The 26,376-nt window shown below is 36.6% G+C and overlaps 1 protein-coding gene and 1 long non-coding RNA gene across 5 annotated transcripts in view; one reads left to right on the forward strand and one right to left on the reverse strand.

The window, feature by feature from the left end:
* Window positions 1-16,428, forward strand: part of LOC306667760 — a 50,010-nt gene extending 33,582 nt beyond the window's left edge. The window contains exons 4-5 of the long non-coding RNA XR_013765639.1: window positions 10,757-10,817; window positions 14,979-16,428. This is a non-coding gene — a long non-coding RNA (uncharacterized lncRNA). The remainder of the gene's footprint in view (window positions 1-10,756; window positions 10,818-14,978) is intronic.
* The window catches only part of CHRM2 (cholinergic receptor muscarinic 2), a 154,285-nt gene that overhangs the window by 92,310 nt on the left and 35,599 nt on the right, over window positions 1-26,376 (reverse strand). The gene's annotated exons all lie outside the window — the stretch shown is intronic.

The raw sequence follows: 26,376 nt of genomic DNA on the forward strand, positions 1-26,376 counted from the left end.
GAGGTACAAATGTATGCTTGAGTTAAAGAAGGAAGTACCTCTAAAAGAAATGTGCTGGGATAGGTTTCACACCATCCTCTATGTAAAAATGCTCAAAGTGCCAGAGAAGTCAAGGATATATTTACTCTGCCAGCATATATATGTATGTGCCTGTTCATGAATGAATGCACACACTAGGGTTCTTGCAATAAAGTGTATTGTAAGTATGAAGCTGACCTGTGTAGGTGAATTTTTTGCATTCAAATGCTTGGGCCAATATTTATAAGCAGTGTGACCTTAAGCAAGTTATTTGAACTCTCTTCGTTTTAGTTTAATCATCTATATAAAGAGGGCATAAAATTGTACCTGCTTCATTGAGTTACACTGAGAGTTAAGAAGAATAACTTTTTAAAAAGCAGAGACCTGGCACATTTTTAAAAAAGCAATCAGTAAATATTATCGTCTATTATTCTGTCCTCAAAAAGGAGTACATATCTATACAACATAACTAGATGTGTTGTGAATGGGTCATAAAACAAGGTTGTCTGTGTCTCTCTGTGTGTGTTATCATCTTCTTTTCTCTCCCTACAAATGCTGACATGAATGCCACAAGAATAAAATAATGATAGTTGGAAGCAGTTATTGAGCCCAGAAACATCCCTGAGTCAATGAGATGAAATTCCAGTGGGATTTCTGTGTGCTGCTGGCTGATCAGCATGTTAAGCATATTATTATACAATTAGCACATAAAAAGGTGGAGCAGAAAATCAAGGGAAAGGCTTGTCAACTCCTTGGGAAAACAAACTCGAAAATTCATAATTCAAAAGAATTTTAAATTCTCTCTGTTGTTGCATGCTGTTGTAAGTGGGTGATAAGTCATTTCAAGTTCTGTGTCTACTAATGCACTCTCACCTATATTTCAGAGATGCAGGCTTATCTTGGATCTTGCAAGTTTATTCTCTAGTATTCATTTCACATGTTCCTTTCATTAACATGAAAGATTTGTATATCTTGTGAATCCATTTTCTGGTTATACTTTTAGAGGATATTTATAAATAAGATGACTTCAATTTCCAGATGAACAGGTTGATTTTGTTGGAAATTCAACCTTGAATGTCAGAATAGTCTCGTTCATTTTGAACAAGTCATAACACTTGATCACTGAAAACTTAGCGAATGCACAGAAGCACCCAGCCAGGGTTAAAAAGAAGAGAAGACAGAAAAATCAGGTCTTAGAATCCTCCACTGTGCCTGCTGTATAAGGGAGAGTGGCCTCATCCCTGCCAACCAGTGGCTTCAGCTTCCACTTGACAAACTTGTAAAATCTTTACCATCCTCTATATCTAAAAACCCAATTTATAAATTCTATCATAATAAATATGAATTCATTTATGAAAACACAGTTACTTATATCCAATCTTGCTCTGTCTTTAATTCAAAAATGTTAAAATTTTGAGATTTTAACATTGCATAGTACTTGCATGTAAGCAACCTATCAATTCACAGGTGTTTGGTCTTGAGCAAACTACTCAAGACTCAATTTTCTTCTCTACCTGCCCCCCAAAAAAGGATGATAACTCAAACAGTCATCTCACACAATTGTTTTGATTTTTAAATAAGAAAATAAATATAACAGAGTTTCAGGAATACATCGTCTTCAAACAAGTAATAATTATTATTTTCATGATTCCCTATGTCTATAATGCTCTTTTACTATCTCCCACTAAACTGATAATCTCTCTATTAAACTGATAATTGTGCTTCAGTCATAAATTCAAGTAATTCCTTTATAAATCCTTCCTGCCATCTTCAAGGAAGTCAAGCACATATCCCCTAGGGAGCAATGGAGAAGCACCCCACAGAAAGGCAGAAGGAGGCTGATAGTAGAAACAAGAACTGGGTGAGGGATGGAATAACCCAGCCCTGCACCTGAGCTTGGTGACTTCTGCTTCCCCTCTCAATGGGCACCTGCTTAGTATAGGGAGACTGAATTTGTAGGATGGAAAATATAAATATGGTAATTTTTAAATGGAATTTAGATTTTTTGTTGTCTTTTTCTTTTTCTCCTTTTTTTTTTAATTGGCCTCATAATGCCTACTTTTAAGTACCTTTGGCTGAAACAGAGTGTATTGCACAAACATATTTCACAGGCTGGGTCTAGGCTCAAGAGAGAGAATAATGGGGCATGTTCATTTCATTTTTAAAATTTACTCTTTCCTGGATATAAAAGAATTAGAGATTTAGGGTGAAAAGTGAAAATGAAAATATCTCATTACACATATCAGAATCTCCCATGTGTTGCTTCTTGATAACTGGAGTGACAAGTAAAGGGAAGAGTTTGGGATGTTTTGCACAAACACCCATAAGCCAATTATTAATAATATAAGAAGTTATTTATTTACACTGTCAGGCAAAAGTGAATAAAATGTTCTAATAGCTGAAAGTTCTTTTGACTATTTGCCTATTTCAACTTTCATCTATAAACCATGGTGCACACATGCATTATACATTTGCCAAAACCCAAAGAATGTGCAACACAAAGTGTAAACTATAATGTAAGCTACCCACCTTAGTTAATAATAATTAATTAATATTAGTTTATCAATTGTAACAAATGTACCTCCTCTATATGAGATGTTAGTAAGAGGAAACGGCCTCAGGTTATGGAAGATGAGTGGCATTGAGAACCTTGTATGCTTTACAATCAATCTGTATACTGCTGCAAAGAATAAAGTTTTTTAATTAAAAAATGAAAGAAAAGAAAAACACATTCTCTGGACAAAATTAAATTAAAACTTACGAGAAAATTTTAAATGAGGACCATCTAAGATACAAACACCCAGAGCTTGAGGTTTTAATAATTAAAATAATTATCAAGCCAAAAGAAAAATAATAAATATTACTATATGTGTTGAACATTTGATTTTGCTACCACTGTTCTACACACTTTCGAATATATTATCTCATTTCATCTCACCAAGAACTATAAGGTAGGTGTGTTTAAGTTATAAATAAAGAAAGGTAGCAAAAGTCTCTTGCACATTATGTGTGACACAATCAGAATTCAAACCTAATCCCATTTCATTGTAAGCCTATGTTTTTATTAATCAGGTTACATTTTAAACCTTGGATGAGATGAAAGCAATTGTCAAAAACAAATCCATGACTCTAAATGTTTTCAATATTAAACAAAGGATGGAAGAGGAAGTAAGCATTCAATTGAAAAAGCTATAAAACGGAGAGAAAAAAATTCCTATGGAATTATAAAAAGGAACTAAAAAAGTCACAAAATTCTGGAAAATCTTACTAAAAAGCATGAGAAAAACAGAAAATTAGGAAAATGAAAAGAAAGTAAATTTGGAGAATAATCAATTTAATGGTCATATGCACAAGTATTTAAGGAAATTTTCAGCATTGTCACTACATAGATAACTAATAGGAAATCCATTATTTACCAAAATTAATAAATAAGCACATACAAAATGTGAACACACAAATGACTTAGAAAATGTAATGATTCACTTTTAAAATTTCTGTAAGAATTAATTTGCAGTTTTACCTAAAGCTTTAAAGGCAGGAGCATTCAAATATATATGACCAATTTCATTCTATACAAACTCTTCAACAGCATAAGCAAAAAGGAGAAGCCACCAATTAATTTTACATATGTGACTCTGATATAGACATTCATCAAATATAACACAAAATTAAAAACAAACACTTTATCTCAATCTCACTGGTAAAAGTTGATGCAGAAGCTTTAATAAAGTAGCAGTGAATGGAATTCAATAGTACATTAAAGGAATAACATAACAGGACAATTAAAACCATGGAATTAAGAAATGTGTTAATATTAGAGAAATTAATAATATTATATCACACAACAGTCCCAATAAGAAAAATATCTTATACACAAGACTACCAATACATTAACCCCAAAACTTCTGATAAAAGTCACTCTACCATATATAACACCTACCTTAAACCAAACCCCAATGCCATATTACTGTTGAAAGACAAATTCTTACTAAGTCATCACAAAATGATTATTTGGACTTATTAAATGTCACAGTAGTGCCCCCTGTCCATGGCTTCACTTTCTACTGTTCCAGTTACTTACAGTAACTCCAGGGGAGCTATGGGGTCTGAAAACATAAACTGGAAAATTATAAAAATAAATAATTCATATGCTTTAAATAACTTTTTCCAACATATTTCTACAATTATTTTATTATTTTTTTTTGTTTATCTCTTACTGTGTCTAATTTTTAAATTAAACTCCATTTGAAAGATTTAAATAGGGAAAAAAACAGTGCTTATGGGGTTTGGTACTATCTGCAATTTCAGGCATCATGGAGCATTCTGAACTCTGTGGAGAAGAGGGGACTACTGTATTACAAAACATATATAGCAAAAACATTTAAAAAGGTGCTAAGCTAAAATAAAGAACATATTTATTGTAAACTAAGGAACATTTTTTCATGAGTTATGAACAATACACTGACATACCAACTTTAGAAGTCCAACAAATTGAAATTCTAGAAAAAAAAATCAATTGTTTTATATCCTAGACTCACCTATTGCTAAAATTCATTGAACAAATAATTAAAATTCCACAAGTTAATATTCCAATGCTGCCTCTATGGTTTCTAATCAGCTTTTAAACAGATAAATCTTTTTATACTTACTCTCATTTTAATAGAGTACAGTGTGACACAAGTTTTCATCATATCCACAAAAATAACATTTGTTTTGATGTAGAGGTATGAAGTTTGTACATTCCCCATGTTTGAAAGAGGGAAGAGTAAGCTCTCTCTTGAAGGAGGTATGCTTACACACTATGGATGATGCCAATTTAGTTCCTGGGGAGATGGAGTTGGAAGTGTCCGCTGCTTGTGAACAGCTCAACAGCATGGAGTCCTCCAGGTTGGTGTATCTCTAAACGTGACCCACCTGGAGATCCATGGTGTCGAACAATGAACTTTCCAAACAGGCCAGGCCTCCATAAAGTGAGGGGGATTTCCTCTTCACCAGCGTTGGTTGAAGAACACACAGCCTGTACCTACTCTAACCCAAATGAGTTTCTGTCATTAGTCTTCTCCGTCAGAATTTTCTCCATCTGTTGGCCATTTCTGGCTACAATATTTATTTGCAGACTTCAGATTAATCCCAGACTTGGACATTTTGCCTTTGGTTAAGGAAAACGAACAAGAAAATTGGCCAAAATTGGCAAGTAGTGTCTGTCTTACCATCATGGTTCAAAGAGTACAAAACTGTTTTCCATATGACTGTTGTATAACAAACATTAAATTGAACTAGGTAGCCAAATATCTACATCTTGCTATAGAATTTCAAAGTTCAAATATCTGTTGATCTTATTGCATTTATCTATACTTTCATGATAGAGAAGGGATGACTGACTAACAGTCATGTATAAAACTAACCTGGGATGGGACCTAATTGTTTATGATTTACCTTTCCACACTTAGGGTTGTCCTAGTCCCACAGTCCCATCTAAGCTTCTCCATCCTTCCTGTGGTCTGCTTCTGGTGCTTCTGGGTCTTGCATTTGGAATGGGGTCTTGGAAGTCATTTTTGGCTTTGTCTGTTTCTGCTATGCCTCTTAGCTCCCCACAGATAAGCACAATGCTTGCTTCAGGGCCCCAAAGTTATATTTTCTCCAAATAGTGCCAAGAGTCCCAATGCTGGACTAATATTTATGGAAAGTACCTGCATAATGGTATGAGTTCCTAAGATCTGGCGAGGACTGCATTTAATACTTGCATGTACCCTACTTTCAATTTCTAGATGTTTTTAACTGTCTGCTAGTTTTCAGTTAAAGAAAGAGAAAAAAATTAAATGTCTATATCCTGGCTAGCATTCATGAGGCCCTGGGTTCCATCTCAAGCATTGCAAGAAAACAAAGAAACCAACATACAGAAACAAGCCCAATGCATATCCTTAGAAGACATCACAGCTTCCTTTCTTACTTCTTATGAAGTTGCAACCTAAATCCAAACTCTTGAAATTCATATCAATTATTGATTCTGAGAATAATTCTAATTATTTTAGTAACTGATAACTCCCTACACAATTAGATAGATGGTAATATACATAAGTAGATAATAGAAATATATACCATAGAAAGATAGACAAACAGATAAAGTTTAAAATGATGACAGATAGGTCATAGTATGAATGTCAACACTTCCTATTTTGATCTGAGAATAGCCTCTGGCACAGGGAAATCATGGAGTCTGATAAAATTCATGGAAAGAATGATCTGGTAAGTGGAGGCCGAAGTGTTAAAGACAACTCTTCATTTATCTAATCCAGTGTAACCAAGTATAGCATTTTGTTAAAGGAAGAGAGGCTGATTGTAATCTACCTGGAGTCCTCCCAACCTGGTTAGTTATAAATGAGCTTAGTTGGAGTTGAACACACTCTCCTGCACCAGAAAACTTGGACTAAAAGTCACATCTTGAGGCTCTAGCCATTGATGACCAGCATCATCTTGGCAAATCATTTAGCCTCTGTGCCCATGCTTCTCCACGTATTATTTGGAAACGACAACCTGTGTTTTGTGAAGTATATACATGATGATATGCAAGTCTTTGCATGTTTTTAAAGCTTACACATTTAGGAAATCATTAATATTATTTTAGTGAATATGAGTGATCAGAAAAACAAAGGGCTAGGCTCTTACAACAAATGAATCAAAAAGTATTTGGATATTTCTAAAGAAGGAGAAAAAAAATGGAAGAGAATGGCCAAAACTGGATTGGGAGGACTCCAAGGATCATTGATATTCCACTTGCCTCACTACAAGCTCACCTGAGCAGCCTGCTGCTTTGTTTGATTCACTCTAGTGCAGAGTCCAGCATGTGAAGGATGCTAAAATAAGTACGTGTAGGATGAATAAGGAAAAGTTTTCTTCTCTTTTGACAGTGTTCAGTTTTCAAACATTCCTGGATGGCAAAGCCACAGTGACTTTGGAAACCTACCCCTCAAGAGCCCATGGATTTAAATCATCTTAATCCTCTTCCACCAGAATGCAGGTGCAAACCCTATCCTTTCTACTTTTCCAAGAATCAGGGCCACCAGTCTATGTCTTTCATTTCATGCAGATCTGTATTGCCTGGGTCTTGAAAGGGGCCTTTTCACTCTCCCAGGGCACTGGTCTTCATATTAAGATACTAGAATCCAGGGACTGAAAAGACAACTGGCTTGCAGGAAGAAAATATTAGAAAATCTGTTATCATTTATATTTAGCTCCTCTTTTGAAATAACTTTGTCTGTATACATTATAGCACATGAAACCAAGGAATATCTAGTTCAGTCTATACCATATGGCAATAAGTACCTATATATTGATCAGAGCTCAAATTATATTTGTGAGGGACTGGGGATGTCACTCACTGGTAGAGTGCTTGCCTAACATGAGTGGGCCCTGGGTTTGATCCCCAACATCACACAAACAAAACTACATGGAAAAATTATTGTTATGATTAGAGGTATGTAGTTGATGTTTTCAGTAGCCTACACTCCCATATCTTCCAGATCTTTCCTCATGCTTGATTTCCATATGCCATACAGTTTCTCTACATCTGAGAACTTTCTCAGAAACCAAGGAAGGCTTGTCTGCCCTCTGCTCATAAAAGCTGGAAATAGTCCAGAAATGTATAGCCCCTAGAAGCAACCTTCAAATAATGATTCTTTCAAATAATAATCACTTCAGCAGTTGGCAAGATGAGTATGAGTGCTTTTAAACCATTTCATAGAGTTTCTCCAGTGTGTAGCTCAGTCACCCTCTAAGGTACCCAGCTTTCATTGAACACCCTTTTTATGCCTGCCTCCCTTTTCCTGTGGTGTTCTCTTTATTTGACTTTTTACGCTTCCCAAATAGAAGTGGGGTCTTGCTTCTGGGAGAACCCAAGGTAAAGGAAGTGTGTGGCCAATGTCATTCCAATGCTACTGCTCCAAACACTGACCCCATTTTATTGTCTTTCAAGGCAACCTGCTTGGAAGACTGACAAGAGCAGTGCCATTCGCTTTGACTCCTCCCTGTGGCTGGGCCTAGAAGGGTTGTGTGGTATGAAGGTGGCAAATCACCTAGGTTGGTCTTCAGTGTTGTTCAGGGAGCCTTGTTTCTTCCACGTATTAGTGGCGTGCAGTCCTGACCACTCTCAGGTCCTCAGAGTCAAGGAATGGGGGGGAAACTAATGTCCCTGGCAATAACAGTACCAGAAAGAGCCCTGCCTTTTGTTTTAGAATTGTTTTTCTCCTGTTCATTCACGCACACAAAACCTGCTCCCTAGGATTCTGTGTTTATTTTTGTTTATTTAAACAGTCTTCAGTGCCTCCTGGGAAACTAAAAGGAAAAATAATGACAATAATAAAAACGAAACACTCCTGTTTAGAGGAGATTATTCTTCTTGATCAGATAATTTTCAGTCTTTATTTTGCTGCAGGAATTTGCTAGAGATATTTGCATGAAAACAAGCTTTTCAAGCTACAAAGAAATGTACCCATATCTGCTGCTTGTCACCTAATCCATAACACTCTGAATCTTCCCTTCCATATTTTAACTTAGAAGAAGGTCCTGACTTTCTTAAAAACATACTGTTGAGTCAAAGGAAGGAATATGGCTAAACGGAAGATGAATTATAATGTTCTCTGTATAATATCAGTAGGGAGAAAGACACAGAATCTAATATTCTCTATAAAAGTCTGCTGCAGTGCTTCTAAAGGTAATAGTGGAAAGTAGCTCAAACCTCTTTTATAGCAATGCCTCTTTAATTTCTTAATTTTGATTGGATTATGAATATTCTGATTCCAACAATTATGGAAAGATGTGGTCTAGCTAGAAAATCTTCCATATTATAGATTTCATTTGGATAGTAGATAGAGAAGATGCAGATCAATATGGATTCCCTAATAGCTCCCCTACAAAAATACATTGAATTTGAAATTAATAGCTGAGATTCTTCAGAAGTCAAATCAATTATTCACATTATTACACTGTAAAACATGCTCTGGAGTTAATGCCATATTGTAAGAAGATCTCTCATGATGCTCAATTGTGGGGTGATTTTTAGTTTGCTAAATGGTGAGATTTCAACACAGAATTAGTTTATTTTGTTATGGTTTAGACATGAGGTGTCCCCCAAAAGCTCATGTGTGAGACAATGCAAGAACGTTCAGAGGTGAAATGATCAGATTATGGGAACTGTAACCTAATCAGTGGGTTTATCCACTGATATGGATTAACTGGGTGTTCATGGCTGGCAGGAAGTGTGGACTGGAGGACAAAGATTATTGCGGGTATGCCTTTAGGCTTATATCTTGTCCCTGGTGAGCAGAGCTCTCTTGCTGCTTCCTGGTTGCCATGTTCTGAGCTGCTTTTCTCTGTCACACCCTTCCACCATGATGTTCTGATTCACCTTATGCTCGGAACTATGGAGTTGGCTGATCATGGACTGAAACCATGAGCCAAAATAAACTTTTCCTCCTCTAAGTTGTTCTTTTCAGGTTTTGTGGTCACAGTGATGAAAAGCTGACTAAAGCACTATTTAAATAATTTATAAGGGCAACACATATATAATAAAATTTCCAAAATGAAATTGTTGACTTATGGAGAACAATCGACCATGCCCACTAGAATGCTATGGAAATGATACAGATAGTAAAATATGGGGGATCGCTAGAAATAAAATTAAAACATTGAAATTCTAAACTATGTAATATTCCTAAGGTATAAGTTGACTGAAAATGATGACTGTCACATCTGATTTTGTGTAAACCATAAACTAACCATAATCATGAATCAGCCAAAGTAATTTATAGAATATAAAATTAGCTTCATATATATTTTATAAGCTTATTAACTTTCATATTTTTATTCTTCCATAATTGTTTTATGTGTGCTCTTATTTTAGCAAACAAATTTGAATTTCTTTGAGATCTTTCATTATGTCCAACTTTATGATAGATTCTTTAACAAATTGAAATAAATGGGGTTTAGTTTAACCTTTTAATTTACCTCATTGTGTAGCCACCATGGCATCCTTTCTCTGCCTTCAGAACCCACTTCACTCAATATGCACTGAGTGAATCCCTTATCCAACTTTCCATTTATCATGTATCAAGATTGGGCTAACCCTTCCTAGTCAGTTACTATTTTATCCAACCTTAAAAATGAATTGGTCACTACATGTTAGTCTCCTCTCTCCCTAAAGGGTCACAGAAAGACTACCACATATCCTTAGTTTTAAACACACACACACACACACACACACACACACACACACAATTTTAGAGAAATAACAAAGCAAAATAATTCACAATTCAATCCACGACTTTAAAGAATTCACAATGCAAAATAATTAACTGCATGAATATAAATTAAATAAAAAATCAGATATTAATAAGGCCTAGACAATCTTGTAACTGCAAGTATTTAGTACTTGACTTTAGAGATGATCTGTCAAGTTAAGAGTATTTTCTAGATGTGACACTTTAATGAAGGGGCACTGATCAATCTTTGTTTTTAATTTGAAAGCCATGTAATGCTAACACAAGATTATCAGATACAAATTCTCATAATCATATGTATGGACTATAACAAATATGTAAACTTTGAGAAAAATATTTCATAATCTTCAATGTTAATTTTAAGAGAATCCTGATTTTCTGTTAAATTTTACTTTCAACCCTTCAGCTATACCATCTAATAACCAGAAATAAGATTACTTCTAATTTATGTATTGCCATCACAGGGTGGCTATTGCTGGCATCAGTAGCTATCTCAAAGTACTGGAGAGAAATACATACCTCCAGGTAAGCTGGCCCTTGATCACACTACAGAAGTGGACATAAAACTTAACATTTGGACTTTGACATTTGGACTTTTACTTTCTTTTGATCACCATTCTTATTTTTTAAAAAAAGTTAAAATCACATTGGGAGAGACATAAACAAAAGACGCAAAGTGAAGACAAATAGTGATTCAGTTTACACAGAAGTAAAAATGAAGCCATCTATGTAAATATGAGCTCTCCCCTGAGAAACACCACAAAGGCCATGTCTGTTTTTACTTCTCATGACTGTTATTAATGCTTGCTAAAAATGGCTCTAATAATGGTGCAATCCACAGCTCTTTAATTATACTTTGGATTATACCTATAGTATTCAAAAGGCAAAGACATTAAACAAAAAGCAGGGAAACGAATAAAAGATAAACTGTTTTCAATTAAGAAAAATAGTCTAACACTGCTTTCTGGTTCAGGAGCTCATTTATTACAAATTTGCCTTTGTTCATCACTACTTGGCCATTTTACTTCCTAAAGGGATGCAGCATGAGAGCTGTTGAGTTGGAAACAAGTATGAATTGACAATAAATTGTTTACACATGGATATACAAATGCAATAGCAGTTTATTTTTAATGTACAGTTGCCCCTCAATATCCATAGATGTGACCATGCACAGATTGAATATAAAATGAAATTCTGTTTGTACTGAACATGCATAGGCTTTCTCCTTATAATTACTCTCTAAATAATATAGTACAACTATTTATACATACCTTACGTTATATTAGATATTATTTGTAGTCTAGAGATGATTTAAAATGTGGAAAATTGTGTGTAGGTTATATGCAAATGTTTTGCCATTTTATAGAAGGGACTTGGGCATTTGAGGATTGGGGTATCTAGAACCAATCCTTTGCAGATACTGAGAGCTGATTATACTGGCAATTAATACATGTACGCCCTCCATCCAGATCTCTCTAAGACATGTACATCCAATAACTCATGCTACTCTCTTCTTAGATATGCTTTAGCTTTCTCAACCCTGCATTTACAACTGAACTATTGATTCTTCTTGTGGGACCTGAACCATGTCCATCTGCCCAATTGCCTATCTTAGAAACCTAATCGTCCTCAGGTCCAGTCTACCACCACAACCACACATACTCAATCACCCCAATCAGTCTGCTCTGCTGTTTATTATTTATCTAACATGTCTGGTCCTTGTCACCTGCATTGACATTAACTTAGTTTGGAAGCCATTACCCTGTTTAACCTCAGTTCTTTATTTTGCTTTCCTGTTTTCAGTCTTTACTCTTTACAAATCAGTTTGCATTCCCACACCAGAATCATTTCTCATAACCATAAGCCAATCATATTTCTTCCTTGATTAGTCCTTTAACAATGTTTCACTTCCCAAAACTTGACCTTGTTAGGTTTCTTCCAAGGCTGTTGGTAACCTGTCACTGTCAACCTGTACAGTCATGTGGCCCTGCTTCACCACGCCTCCCCCACCGTCCTATAGTCTGGTCATGTGCAGCTACTTTAATTTGGCAAACACATCATGTTTTCCTCTGCATGATTCTTCAGCCTCTTCTGAGAGTATATGACTCTCACAGTGCTCTTGAAGCCTTTCATTTTTAGATAGAATCGCTCTGAACACACACATATAAGTGCATGTGTGAGCTTGCACACACACCATGTTCACACACTACACAAGGTAGAATAACTATAATAGCACCAGGACCTTATTTCTCTTTGGATTTAGGGGCTCACAGTTTAGTCAATAATTGTCCAGCTTGGAAAGTACCACTTTTTCCCTAGAAAAATAATCCCTCAGAATGAGGAAGGTATTGCTTCTAGATGCATGGGAAGACTTTGCCATAATGCTTTCCTAGACCCACGAAATTTAGGAAACCACATTTGCCCTAACCTCTGACAGTCACTAAGAAATTAGGTCCCATCTCTCAAAAAATTGTAGGACAGGGCTTTTCTTTGTAGTAGAAAACTGGAACTGACTTTCTAAATACCTCTGATGGATACCATCTCATAGATCTTTTGAACATCATCTATTCAACCCTTTTATTTTTGGTGAAAGAGACTGAAACCAAGATGAATGTGTTGTCTCTCTGCATAAGTCTACTATTGTTGTTATTTTCTATTTAGAAAAACAGAGGTGAATTTTCCCATCACTCAGATATTTTCATTTTCTTCATACACTAACTGCAAGGGGAAAAAATCAGTCTTCATTACACTACTGAAGACCTTGCATATAGGAAGCATAGACTATGTACCACAAGTATTATGTTCTAGTATTTGTCCCAGAAACATTGTGTTCAGGAAGTTCCCCCAATCAGACATATATCACCCATCCCTCCAGATCTCTGAAAAATTATCAAATTAATTGTCTCAGTGGTGGTACACAGCTTCAAGACTTCCAGGGTTAGAAGAAGAGCCCCTTGTGCCCAGACTTACTGGCATAAGATCCATGTTTCCTATGGCAGTAACCACACTAAGGAAAAAGTGATTTGCCAGGGAAATATCTTTTTAGTGATGAGAGGTCAGGTAAGGAAGATATAGCAGAAGGAATGTTTAAGTGAGTTAAATCTTGCTGTTGCAACCAAGGAAGAGAAAGGAGAACAGGCAAGCTAAGACTTAAAACCCCATTTTTTTTAACTAACTGAATTATTAAATTTATTTTCAGACAATCCATGTAAAGAACTGTAAGCTGAATTTAAGTAGAAACAACATGGCTAGATGGTGGAAACATTCAAAAACTTTATAAAATCATCAATTCTCTACACTAAATAGAACTCCTGGGCTAATGGAAGTGGGAATGGAATGAAGTAGAAGGGTTACAGCTTAAAGTGTTTATCAAGAAGAAAACTTAGGGCCTGAATTGCTAACAACTGGAGGATTTCAAATTATATTTTATTGTAAGAGCACTTTTGCAAAGTTATCAGGATTTAGATTCTTATTAAGCATGTTCAAAATTATGCATCATAGGACACATAAATTTTATCAAACTTGAAATGAGACTTATTTAAACACACAGTATTAGGTTTCTACACACAGGTAGAAATTTCAATTTCTACATTTGAATCTATACAGATAAAATAACTGCCCTACTTTCTTTTGTGGGTCCTAGAAAAATTTTCTAACCCCAAAGTACAAAGAGATAAATGGATACTCCAAAGTATGAAATAGTTACCTAGGGAAAAAATAAACAACAAACAAAACTTTCAAGCAAGCTCAAATGTACAACAGACCCATTCAATAACCTTCACTTTGTTAATTTGGTTATGTTGCTACAGGACAATAATGAAAATCAGTGCTAATTGAAGTATACAGTCTTTTATGAAAAATTCTTAAGGATTCGTGGATGTTCATAGCTAAGTTTTGGACACTTATATGACATAGAATACATAATACTTATAGTTTTAAAAAATTATGGTCATTATTTTTTCTGATTGAAAAATAAATATATACATGTTATAATCTACATCATGCAGAAACATAAAAATTAAAAGTTACACCTCATTTGTGTACAATGAATCAAAATGCAGCCTGTAAAAATAAAAAACAAATAAATTTAAAAAATAAATACAGAATTCTAAAAATGTATAAAGAGAAAGTTCACTATGTTTAGTTCTGAGAGTAAATGTAAATATAATATAACATTTCCTATATATTATTTAATTTGGGATAGATTTTTTTTTCATATGCTACCCTTTAGATATCTATTATGATGTTATTGATATCATTTTATATAGAGAGTGATCCCAAAGGACCTTTTGAGATTAGATGCTTTTGTTTTTAACTTTCTAAAATGTTTTGCAATTGTCTATGATTTTATTTAATGATGCGTGGGAAGGGATGTCACCTCCAAGTTGAAGGTAGTTTGGTTATGATAGAACAAAGAAGAGTCAAAAGGCCTTTGGTAAATAAGATTACAGATATAGGGTAAAAGCAAAGGTATAATGTGCTGAGCCATAGCCAAGATAAGGGGAAGCATATAATTAGAAAAAGAGAAGTTGAAGATGCAGAAAGGAAAGTAAAAAGCAGGAAAAAATATAAGGACTATTTGTAGAGATGAGTAGTTTGGGACCAGGGACTGATTACAATCGCTTCATGGAAGACAGAATGTCCACATCTACACAACCCTATCTGCCCATTTCCTGTTTCCCTCAGGTTAAAAGGTGGTCAGTCAGCAGAGTAACACCTGGACATTAAGCTGAGATGGTTATGTGAGCAGGTGAAAGGTTTCCTTGAAATGCTTCCACCTCTGACCATGGAAGACTGCAAGGACAGCAGCGATCCACAGACCTGGATTCAAGGTTTGAGCCAGGAGCCAGGATCCTCAGCGGTTCAGTGATCTCGGAGGTCAGATACAACCTCTTGATGAAGTAAAAATGGTACCTGCCCTCTGTAGCATTTTTGAGCTAAACTCATCAGGGAGCAGTTAGCTTGGGTAACCATGAAGGCTGACTCCATGTCCTCAATGTGAACCAGTGGCAGAAGAATATGAGCTTATAGCACTATCTCAAATCCTTATCATTTTGATTAACCACTGATAAGATCATTTTAATTCAAGCAATTGCCTATTCCAATGAGTCTTTCCAGATGTGCTGGGGTGTTGTCGAAGTATGACACCTGCGTCCTACTTTTTCAGGTAAGTCACTGCAGGACTTCTGTGCCCCACCCAATCTAAAAAGGAGAAGCCCAAGACCACTGAGTTAGGAAAAATGTATGTGACTGCTGGCAGAGTTGGGAAGGACAGGGGTCAGATCCTAAATGGTGAAGAACAGAGGAGATCCTTAAGCATTTTTAAATATGTACAACTTTTCCCTATCTTGGTTTTGGGCCCTTATCACACCTGAGTCCGGACGACCTCAAAGGTACCTATTTGTTGCTCTGTTTGTTTGACACTTAGGTCAGATTTCCTCTTGTGCTCCTGCCAGGCGTCTTCATTTTCTTTCCCTTGAGTTTCATCTCTTTGTTTGCACAATTTTTTCTGTTCAGGGACCATCAAGTATGACAACCCAGAGGTGGCCTCTCAGATCCAAGACCGTCTTATTGAAGAGTTATAGATGATTTTCCTTTTTTTTTTTTTTTTTTTACAGGAAATAAATCTTGTTTTCTCTGTCTTCTTAAAATATATTCTCAAATCATGTATCAAACAAAGCAAGGAGGAGGGATGACATTAAATATCAAATGAAGCACAATTCACCAACTGTCTACAACTGAGGCCAAAGAAATTTTCCTAAATATCAGATATCATCCAAAATACCCAGAGCAAGTGGCTTTCCCTTCATTTTCAAAAGCAAGCTTTGTTGTTTTATTAATCTAAGACCCTGTGATTCATTCATTCAGTCAAGTGATATTAATAACTAATGTATCAGACATGATTTTAGAGCACATTGGTAAATTAGACAGCTGTGTGCCTGCCTCCTCCTGAGGTTCAAAAACATAAAGAGAAAGTTAGGTAAATAACAGTATTAAATTCTAGAAAGTAAACAGACAAGGTGTTAAGGGCTCATAAACCAAAGCCTAAGGGCACTATTTTAGACTGGATTCAGTAGAAAGGCTTTTTTAAAAAAAATTTGGTCTAATTAATTATATATGACAGTAGAATGCATTTTGACACATTGTACACAAATGGAGCAGAGCGCGACATCTCCTTCCTCTTGCTGGACATGGTGCAGAGCCACACGGGTTGTGGAATCATACATGTATATAGGGTAATGATGTCTAATTCATTCCACTGACCTTCCCAAACCCTAGAAAGGCTTTTTGAGGAGTGACAGATGATCCAACTGAACAATAAGATGTTTGCTGTGACAATTGGGCAGAGGTGAAAAGATAGAATGTTCCACAGGAAAGGAACAATGTATGCCACATACTAAACAGAAGATTTAATGCAGAAAAAGGCAAATTGTGTCATGAAACTCAGAGACAAATAAGTGTGACTGAAATCTGATTTAAGCAGCAACAGCCCAAGATAAGACAGATGAGATGAGAAGTTCTCAGTCATGTACTAAGGGCCACAATAAGGAGCATGGTGTCCGAGGGAGCGGAGAGTCAAATATATGTCACAGTGAACACTGCAGTGAGGGGTCAGGCTTAACACCACCAAGTGATACATCACGTGGAGAGCAGGTACCCCTGATCTTCCTTCCTGAAGTTCCATCCTCCTGTCGAACTGTGAGAAAATCATCAGACAAACCAAAATTGAAAGACAGTCTACAAAATTTCAGTCCAGTCCACCCCAATGCTGTCAAGGTTATCAAAAACAAGAAGGTCAGTTACGGTGAAACCCTCATCCTAAGAGCCTGAGGAGAGAGACGTGAAGACTAAATTTATTGTAGTATCTGGTTGGGATCCCAAACCAAAAAAAAATATTGGGTAACAATTAAAAGTCGGAATAAAGTACAGACTTTAATAATGGTTCACTATTGATTCATGAGTGTTAACTGCATCACAGTGATACAATGGCTTAACAGAGGACCCTAGGTGATGGATACATGAGAAGTCTTGGTACTATCTTTACTCTAATTTCAAAACTATGATAAAATAAGAAGGCTCTTTTTAAAGAAATGTATGCTGAGTTTCTGAACTTAGTAATTTAGTGAATGGTGGTACCATTTCCTGAGAGGGGAAAGATAAGGAGACAGAGTAGGGACAAATGCAGAGGAAGGGCTATTTTCAGGATACCTACACACACCCACATGCACAGTTGTATTTTAATATGTCCTCAATAAAGGACAATCTTAATTACTCTAAACTGTCTTTGCATAAAACCATGGGTCACAGCCTCCCTTGTGTGCACAGAGCTGGGTGGTGACCCTGCTTCTGTTTTGGGCTAGAAGCCGCCACCACACGGTTCTATTGCTCACCAGAGCAGAACCTGAGCTTTCTGGCTACCAGAAGGAAGGCAGCCTTCTGGGGCTTCTCCTCAGAACACCCCTGGTAAACAGACTGTTTCTATTCATGATCTTTCTGCCTCTGAGTCACAAGTTCTCACAACTGCAGAACATGGCAATTTTCTTTTGAGCACTGGCACTCTTTGGGGATTCTGCAAAGGAAAACTACTTAATTTGTAAGGTAGCCAATGGTCACAGAATACTCTCTGTCCAGACACTTTGTTATCCCCAGAATACATGATCAATAGATCGCTTATTCTTAGTCGCACACACAGCAGCACATTCCTGTGTCCAAGCAATGCCAGGATGACATCATGGCTCTGATGCCCTGTGCCCATGCCTTTCCCTAGATCACATTTCATTTACCTCCTTTCTAACCCGTATCAGCAAGACATAAGTCAGCACTTACCAAAGATCATTTAAATGCAAACTAGACATTTCTTAACTCTCTTCAAGATTAGGAACATATTATCTCAGTTTTGAAGGGATTTCCTTGATAATTTGGAAATAACTTTAACCTCTAATCTTGAATTAGGAAAGAATAAGTAATTGTAAGGTTCATGCTGGACATGTGCAGAAAACAATTAGAACCTACTGGACGTGGCAAGCTCTGCTGCAGCAGGGAGAGGGTTTTGTTCTTCATTGACAATCCTGGTTAACTGGAAGGCAGCCATGACCTCCTGTCTGTGCTTTATATTAGTGAAATGTCTCTGGGTCTAACACGAAGGAGTGTGTCTAACAAGACAAGGAACATAATTTAAAAGTGTGTTTGACATGGAGAAAATGGCATCCTCATAATGGTACTATTATCTAAACAAGCCAAATAAAAATCATCGAAGGTTTCATCTGAAGCTGAATCATTGTAAGTAGCAATTATAATTGTAGTATGCTTCATGCATCTAGCATGTAGGTGTTTACAAAATGTTCCCAATGTCTTTTATCCATGAAAAACTTTAAAGTAAGAGGTGTAGATAATGGCACAATCCATCATAGAAATGAGGTAGTTTCAGGATGGATGAAGGCCTGACACACTCTTTCTTGGAGAAATGTTCTACACCTGAGGTGAAAAAATTGAATTGAAGTTGAGATTGCGTAAACTCTTAATTACTCATGTCCCTCACCAGGAAATCAGTCATAGTTCTTATCTTCCAAGATCATAAAGACAGAACAGATGCAAATATGTAAAAGCTGTAAATGTTAAATAATATAAGAAGGTCATTCTCTTCCTCACCTCAAGAGGAACTTGAAGTCATGGGCACAGTGTCCCCAGAACACTTAAGCCACTCACTGAAAGCTGACCATACATCTCTCATACCACCATAAAACACCTCCCCTTCAATACTGAGTATTGCATCCATATTTGAGAACAATAATTTTGAAGGAAAATGGGGACACTCCAAACTAGGCTATAAGACTGAAAATTTTTATTTGAATAGATAATTACTAATTACTTTCAATTGATCCAGGCCCATCAACATTCCTTGGCAGTTTTAGAGCCATTTTTTAAAAGAGGAATAACCTTTCTTGTGATTTTCCTGCTGGAGGAAAGAAAAGAAGTCCTAACCCATGCTAAATAAAAGGAAATTGAAGCACAGTTATTGTCAACAGTCTGAGCAGGAAATGCTAATATCTCATTTCTCAAAATTCATTCTCTACCCCAGAGACCTTTTATGCGCAATGCCGAATGCCAATTGACTAGAGTTGAAAAATGTTATTGCTACTCATATATGTAATTCTCTTCTGAAAAAACTGCTATAACATTTCTCACTGATTCCTCACAAGTCCCAGCATCACAGGTCTGCTGCTCACTTCAAGCTGAATAACGATTAAACCAGGAAGTTCCCCTGCCTTCCCATGCAGAGAAGAGTAGGGACAAGAATGGGTACGTTTAGCAGAGGTCACAGGGAAGAGAGGGAACTCAGTTTTTCTCTATTTTAAGAGAGTAAGACTTTTCTTAGGTTTCCTATTGAGGGACCACAGACAAAGCTATGATGTGCTTATTTGTGAGGAACAACTGTTCATTGATAAAATTCTGTTTAAATTCTGTAGAATCAAGTAACACTTCTAACAGAGCCAAGGCAAGTAAGAAAGATCTGGAAAGTTCACCATAGCCTGGAGGAAAGAGGCATCTATTGGGCTGTCAAGTGAGCTCCCCTTAGGGCACACAGGAAAAATCTTAGGTTCCACCCTGAAGATTTAAACGTCCTCTCTGTTATTTTTCTCCAGTTGTGCTTTCCCAAAGATCCCCAAGTTGGAGTTGTCTCTGTGAATCAAGGGTGGCCACCGACACATTCCCGAGACAGAGAAAATTTCCTCTCCGCATCTACTTCTTCCAGTGTGAAGCAGGTCATATCAGATCACAAGATATTTTCAAGGAAAGTAAAACACAATGCTTTAAGTATGCCCCACAAGGGAATTGCTTCACGGAGACCTAGCACCAGAGACTCTTCTCTTCCACGTAAACACTCTTTATCCTCAGGAGGAAGGCAAAATAATTACCTTGAGGCAGGGTCAGTGAGGTTTGAATTTTACACTAAAATTCTCTGGTTTTATGGCAGGTTGTTGATTCAAGAGAAAAGTTCAGACTCATCACACTTAATTAACATCTCCAAAATTCATGTATAGGATTTATCACAGATGAGTGACCAGTTAATTTTGCTATACATTCGGGACATTTCTGTCAATGACAGTGTCAGTGAGATTGCACCCAGGCTGTGTTGCCTTGGACAAGTCATGGGATGTTAGTAATTTTGAATTTCCTCAATTTGTCATTACCTTCCTTTGGGGTTTTTGTAAAAATGAGAAGAGGAGATGAATGCATTGATCCAAAGCAAATTATAATTTTTTAAAAATAAAGTCCTATTTTAAGCCATATTTAATCCACAAATATCACTTTTCAGGAAAGTGGGAATCCAGTACAAGGATGGATGGTGGACATGTACTAACCCAAATAAGACAGCTGATTGAGGAGAGATGCTTGCAGGACAATGGGATCTGTCCATTAGAACCACCATAGAAAAGCAAGTTCCCTTCATCCATAACACATGATGTCAGGCCACTATGCTTCCTGATCTTGCTTTCATTCTTCAGGAAATTATTCCTCAAAGTGTACCAAAGGCAGTTATCTGCGAACATACTTCTCCAAAGGGATCAGAAATAACAGGGTACACTTTCTGCTTCCTCCAGTACCTCCGTCACTTGCTTTAGGATACACGTAGGAATGATCCTATTGCTCTAGCCAAAGCCCAGACCATGCGGCTGAGTGGTGAAATCATTGGAATAGAAAACTGGCATTGTGTTTTCACGGTGTGCTCTCAGCATGGCACACCGTGCAGTTCCCAAACACAGGCTAGGTGTTGCTATTGACCAGACTAACTAATCTTCTCTGTCATGGTTTTTTTCAGATTGTGTATTACCGTCTTAAGTGAGTGTCATATGAAATAGAAGAGTGCAGTACACATAACTTAGGTAAAATATTTCCTTTAGGTGAAGGAGTTTGCACACGGTAACTGACAGGGTAAGTCCAAATCTGTGGAATGGCTGTCTTTTATGACCTGATCCACTTAATATGTTCTGCTTTCCTCCTGATGACTCTGGGCTATGAGAAAAATAGGCAGGACTTGCAATGCTCTATTCTTACGCTTTGGCACCAGGCATACCCTCTTCTGAGAGGTCCTTCTTGCTTCCCATTAATCCATTAAGACCCTACTCACCCTTTAGTGCTTTATTAAACCAAGCTTCAGTTGGATTCATCCCACCCTCTTCTCTGTGATTTCCTAGTTCCATCTAGCATCCATATGTTGTGTTTCATTTGTTTTTCCCCTTATGTCTCAGGATAGAATAGCAGGATGACTCATCTTGAAGTCTAGATGTCTAGCAAAAGTACCTGGATGCACCTAATTTTGCAGCAATAAATGTTGAAGAACAAGTGAAAAAACAAAAATTTCTAATGTAGCAATACCCATCCCTTATAAACCATATGATTTCCATACTCTGACTGAATACAGCAAGGAAAAGAAAAGTAAGCTTTAAAATGAAGAGTAGGAACATGAAAATGATACTGACATGAAGATGACTTTTTCTGGTGTAAGTATGGATAATATCCTCTTATTTATATTCACGTAAGATACCTCTGGATTGGAAACTATTTTGCCAGGCAGAGGTGGAGATGGAGGGAGTTTCCAAGACCTGCTCCCCTTTTTTTAAGAAAGGTGCACCCCAATTGTCTTTGGATTCTTGGGCTTTCACAGACCAAACAATAGGTTGACTTTGAAGTGATATTTGTTTCTTTTGCTGCATTGTTAAAGAGGTTCAATCTTCCAAGGAAGAACTGCCATTCCTGTCCAAATCTTTTTTATTGGGATCTTGTATTAAGATGAATGAAGCATTTTCTTAAAAAAAAAAAAAAAAAAAAAAAAGATGGAGGCAAATTAGCTTTCAGCCTCTTTAAATGCAGTTTCTCTGAAAACAAAGTCCTATCTGTCTTCTGGCGGATTACTGGTACCAGTTAATGGCACCAGGGGTCTATAAATTGGGGCACTCAAGTAAGAAACACAGAAAACAAACAAACAAACAAACAGAAAAACAAATTTCCTGTCATTCGTTGAAAGAAATGTTTCAGTTTTAATTTTCAGGCTTCATTGAGTGTGGAATTCTCTCCTACTGAGTCAAGATAAGCAGCTTTACTTCCTGGCAAGCTGTCCCTTTTGATTTTGCTACCGAGTAGCCCTTAAAGAGAATACAGTCTTTACAAACAAGGCTTCTGGCATGTTCTCCCATAGTTCCCTGTCCTCTCACAGTTCCACACGCCTCTTAAAATAGCTTTACAAGTGCCTTCCCAACATTCCCCAGAAGCACATCACGTTCCCAGTGTAAGTGACAGGGGCCTGAGAGAGCAATCTATCACCTCATTGCGAATGTCTGTGGACCATGAAATACTCAGTGTCTCAGGCAACACCAGATCCTCAGCTCCTCTCCAACTGCTCTCCTCTCCCCTTCCCCGGATCAAAAGCAAAGAAAAAGATGGCCCCACCTCTCCAAAATATAAGTATTTCATTTTGAAAAAATTAATGGCCAAACTGATTACATATATGGTTATAGGACTTATAGATGAAGTCATCTGCTATTTGAAAGAAAAAATACATTGGCAGAATTAAGAAAGATGACATCAAGATACTGCTTTACACTTTGTCTCTTTTGCTCACTCTAAAGATAGTGCATGGACAATTTTTGCAAATTGGGCCAGTACATGCCATAACAGCTTCCTAATAATCTTATGAAATGAGAAAGCAGAAGAAAGTCTGATTTGATGTAGTTTTATAGGAGTTAGTCCATCATCCTTCCTTAGAATTTTTGAAGTTGCACATCTCCAGGGAACAAATACATTGCATAGTTAGTTTTTGTTTGTTTGTTTTTTATTTTTTGCAGTGCTGGAGATTGAACCCAGGGCCTTATGCTTGCAAGGCAAGCACTCTACCAACTGAGCTATCTCCCCAGCCTGCATAGTGAGTTTTTGATTATTCTTGATTTTATAAAAGGCCTAGTTGTTTATTTTTTTTTTCAATGACCACCAACATTATTTTTAAAATTATTGGTCCAAATAGTATAATGTAATAAAAACCCTAATTATTTATATGTAAATCAGTAGCAAAAATGACTATATGGTATCTCCAAAACCACTAAGAGAGGAAAATAGTTACTCTCAAGAGTAGCTTGCTGACCCTAGGCTGGCTCTTCAGCAGAACCCAGAAGATGGCTTAGTGGCCAAGACATATTTGAAGGGGTTGGCACTACTTCAAATCTATTGCTGAAGTTTTAACAATTTCTCAGTTTTGAATCTCAGCTTTTCCAGCAAAATATTACCTGTAAATCATGGAATCCCTTAATAAAACATTAGAAAAATAAGTAGGAAATGGAATAAAAGGACATATAAATCCATACTTCAGTTTTATTCCTAAGGCTACACATGGCAAAACTATTCAGAATGGTACTTAGATTCACAATGCAAATTGATTTTCATCTTCTGTTACATATGTCTTTTACATAGGGTTAAGTAAGAAGAGAAAATGGTAGTAAATTTATCCTTAATGTGTAGAAAAATCTACTTAAATCATATGTGATTGGTTTCTGGCTAAAATTTCTTTCAATATATGTTATATATAAAAACTAGAGTTTGGTCCCTTTGGAAGTCCATTTGCTTGAGATTAACTGCATTCACTTAACCAGAATTATGCTACCATATACCAACAAAGGCAGCTGGAGTAAACTTTGCTAAAGTTTAGATGGACTGCTCTTTTCAAAAGTGGGGAAATGTGTCATAAGGAAAGATTAATTCTGAAAGAGAAATTTTACCTAGGAACAGTTTTTTGGCATTATATCAGGAAACAGTAACTACCGAATGAACAGAAGTATATTGGGGTAGGAGGAAACTTGAAACTTTTAGCAGACCACCTCTTAACATCTTCATTAGATAATATTTATTGTGCCAAATAGAGGTAGGGATCAGATTCAAAACTGAGAAGAAGAAAGAAAAAAGTAAAGAAGAAGCAGATATAAAAGGAGAGAAAAAAATGACATTCAAATCCCGTCCTTATGGAATAGGTTTCTCCAAATGAAATCAGAAAATATCAGGAGGACTTTGCTGTGTGAAGGAGCTGAAATATCGATGCATGTATAAGGTAAAGAGCGGACCGAAGTGAAGATGTTAAAAGTAAGTCAACTATCATTAACTATCATTAACTATCTTGTGCAAACTCCGTGTCTAAAACAGCTGGGATGACTAGACCAACATATCCAATCCATCAATTTTCCTAAAGGCAGAGGTAAGAGAGAAGGGCATACCCCAGGGGACATTAAGTGACCATAGGACTTCTCTTACTTCTCAAATAGAAATCAGAGTTCCCCGTCTGCCATTGGTAAAGTGAATTAAGATGTAGGTGTTCTCGTTTAGGGGTCAGTGCGCTGTTTCACAGAATAGTCTTTCCTTTAGGTCACCAGCATTTCTACCCAGCTTCTTCATGGCCATGGCTGCCAAGTCTTGGGAGATCAACTAAGGAAGAGAAATGGAAAAGAAACAGCTCCTTGACATCCTCTCCTCCCCTTTTCTTGAATTTAGACTCAAGGGAGCAGAACAGTTGCCCAAACTGTATAAACAAACCATTTAAATCCTTCAACAGAAAGGTAAAGGATTTTGTTGCCTGAATTATTTAAAAATCTTATTTAAAAAATCCTCTCAGTACTCAATTAAGGGTAGGGTATATTAAAGGAAGAGGAAGAAGAGAAAGAGTTAAAATATTCAGGACAGGAGTTATGTGGTTATTATTGGAAAGTTCCAGAATTTAAGAACATGGAAATTAAGAATCAGAGAAAAATGTAGTATAAGAATGAAATAATATGCATGGTGAAAGGAAATATATTTTCTAATATACAGCTAAAATTTATCTTCAAGGAGCAAGGGTAAACCTTTACTGATGAAAAAAAAAAAAGAATCCTCTAGAAAAACTCATGTAACAGAATATTATTCAGTTCTAAAAAGAAATGAACGAGCAAGCCATGAAAAGACATGGAACAGACTTAAATGCTTATTACTAAGTACAAGAAGCCAGTCTGACCTACATGACGTTCTAGAGAAAACTAAGTGTAGAGAAGGTAGAAGGATTTGATAAGTGAATGTCATGAGTTAAGGACGTAGAAATACACTTTATGATATTATAATGGTGAGAAACATCATTATACATTTGTTCAAATCCACACAATGTACAACACCAGGAGTGAATCCCAGGTGGGCTCAGTGGCATATGCCTGTTGTCCCAGATATTCCTGAGGCTGAAGCAGGAGGACCGCTTAAAGTCAGGAGACCAAATAAATAAATAAATAAATAAATAAATAAAGTCAGGAGACCATCCTGGAGTGAAATCCCATTTCCACCCAAAAAGAGAGAAGAAGAACCAGAAAGAGTGAGCCCTCCTGTAAACTATGGGCTCTAAGTGGTGATGACATGTCAGTGTAGGTTCAGGGACTGTTAAATATATCACTCTACTAGGGCTTGGTGATCATAGGGGACACTTTTGCATGCATGGGCATAGCTGGTCTATGAACTCTCTGTGCCTTTCACTGTATTTTGCTGTGAAGTTAAGACTGCTACAAAAAATAAAGTCTATTTATAAAAAGAAAAAAAAGAAAAGATGTCTTTCCATGATTATACCTAAGAAGGGGAAATTTTTGAATAGTAGATAACTGACTTCTTGGTATCAAGTCTCATTGCAATCGTATTGGAAAAGTGAAGCCAGCACACACAAGTTTGGGAGAAATAATAATTTTAAAATGTGGCCAAATGTTTGCTACAAGTGAAATGAAATAGTCACAGTGATTTAATTAAAAGAAGCAAACAGGAGTGACCTTTAGAAAATCTGACCAATATATGGTGCAGGGATTTCAATGCTCTGGATTCCCAAGACTTAGGGAAATAGCTCATGATTTGACGTTGCCATCAATTATTTCCAAAAATGCATCTCAGATACCAAGAGGTGCCAAAAGATGGGAGTGAGAGCAATATCTATTAAAGGAGAAGAGAGCATGGCTGCCAATTATAGACGGCATCTAGATTCAGTGTCTCCTGAATTGATGAGACCAACACAGATGGGAAAATTTAACAAAGCTTTTACACT

This window comes from Sciurus vulgaris, assembly GCF_902686455.1.
Source record: "Sciurus vulgaris genome assembly, chromosome: 8".
NCBI classification, from domain to species: Eukaryota; Metazoa; Chordata; class Mammalia; order Rodentia; family Sciuridae; genus Sciurus; species Sciurus vulgaris.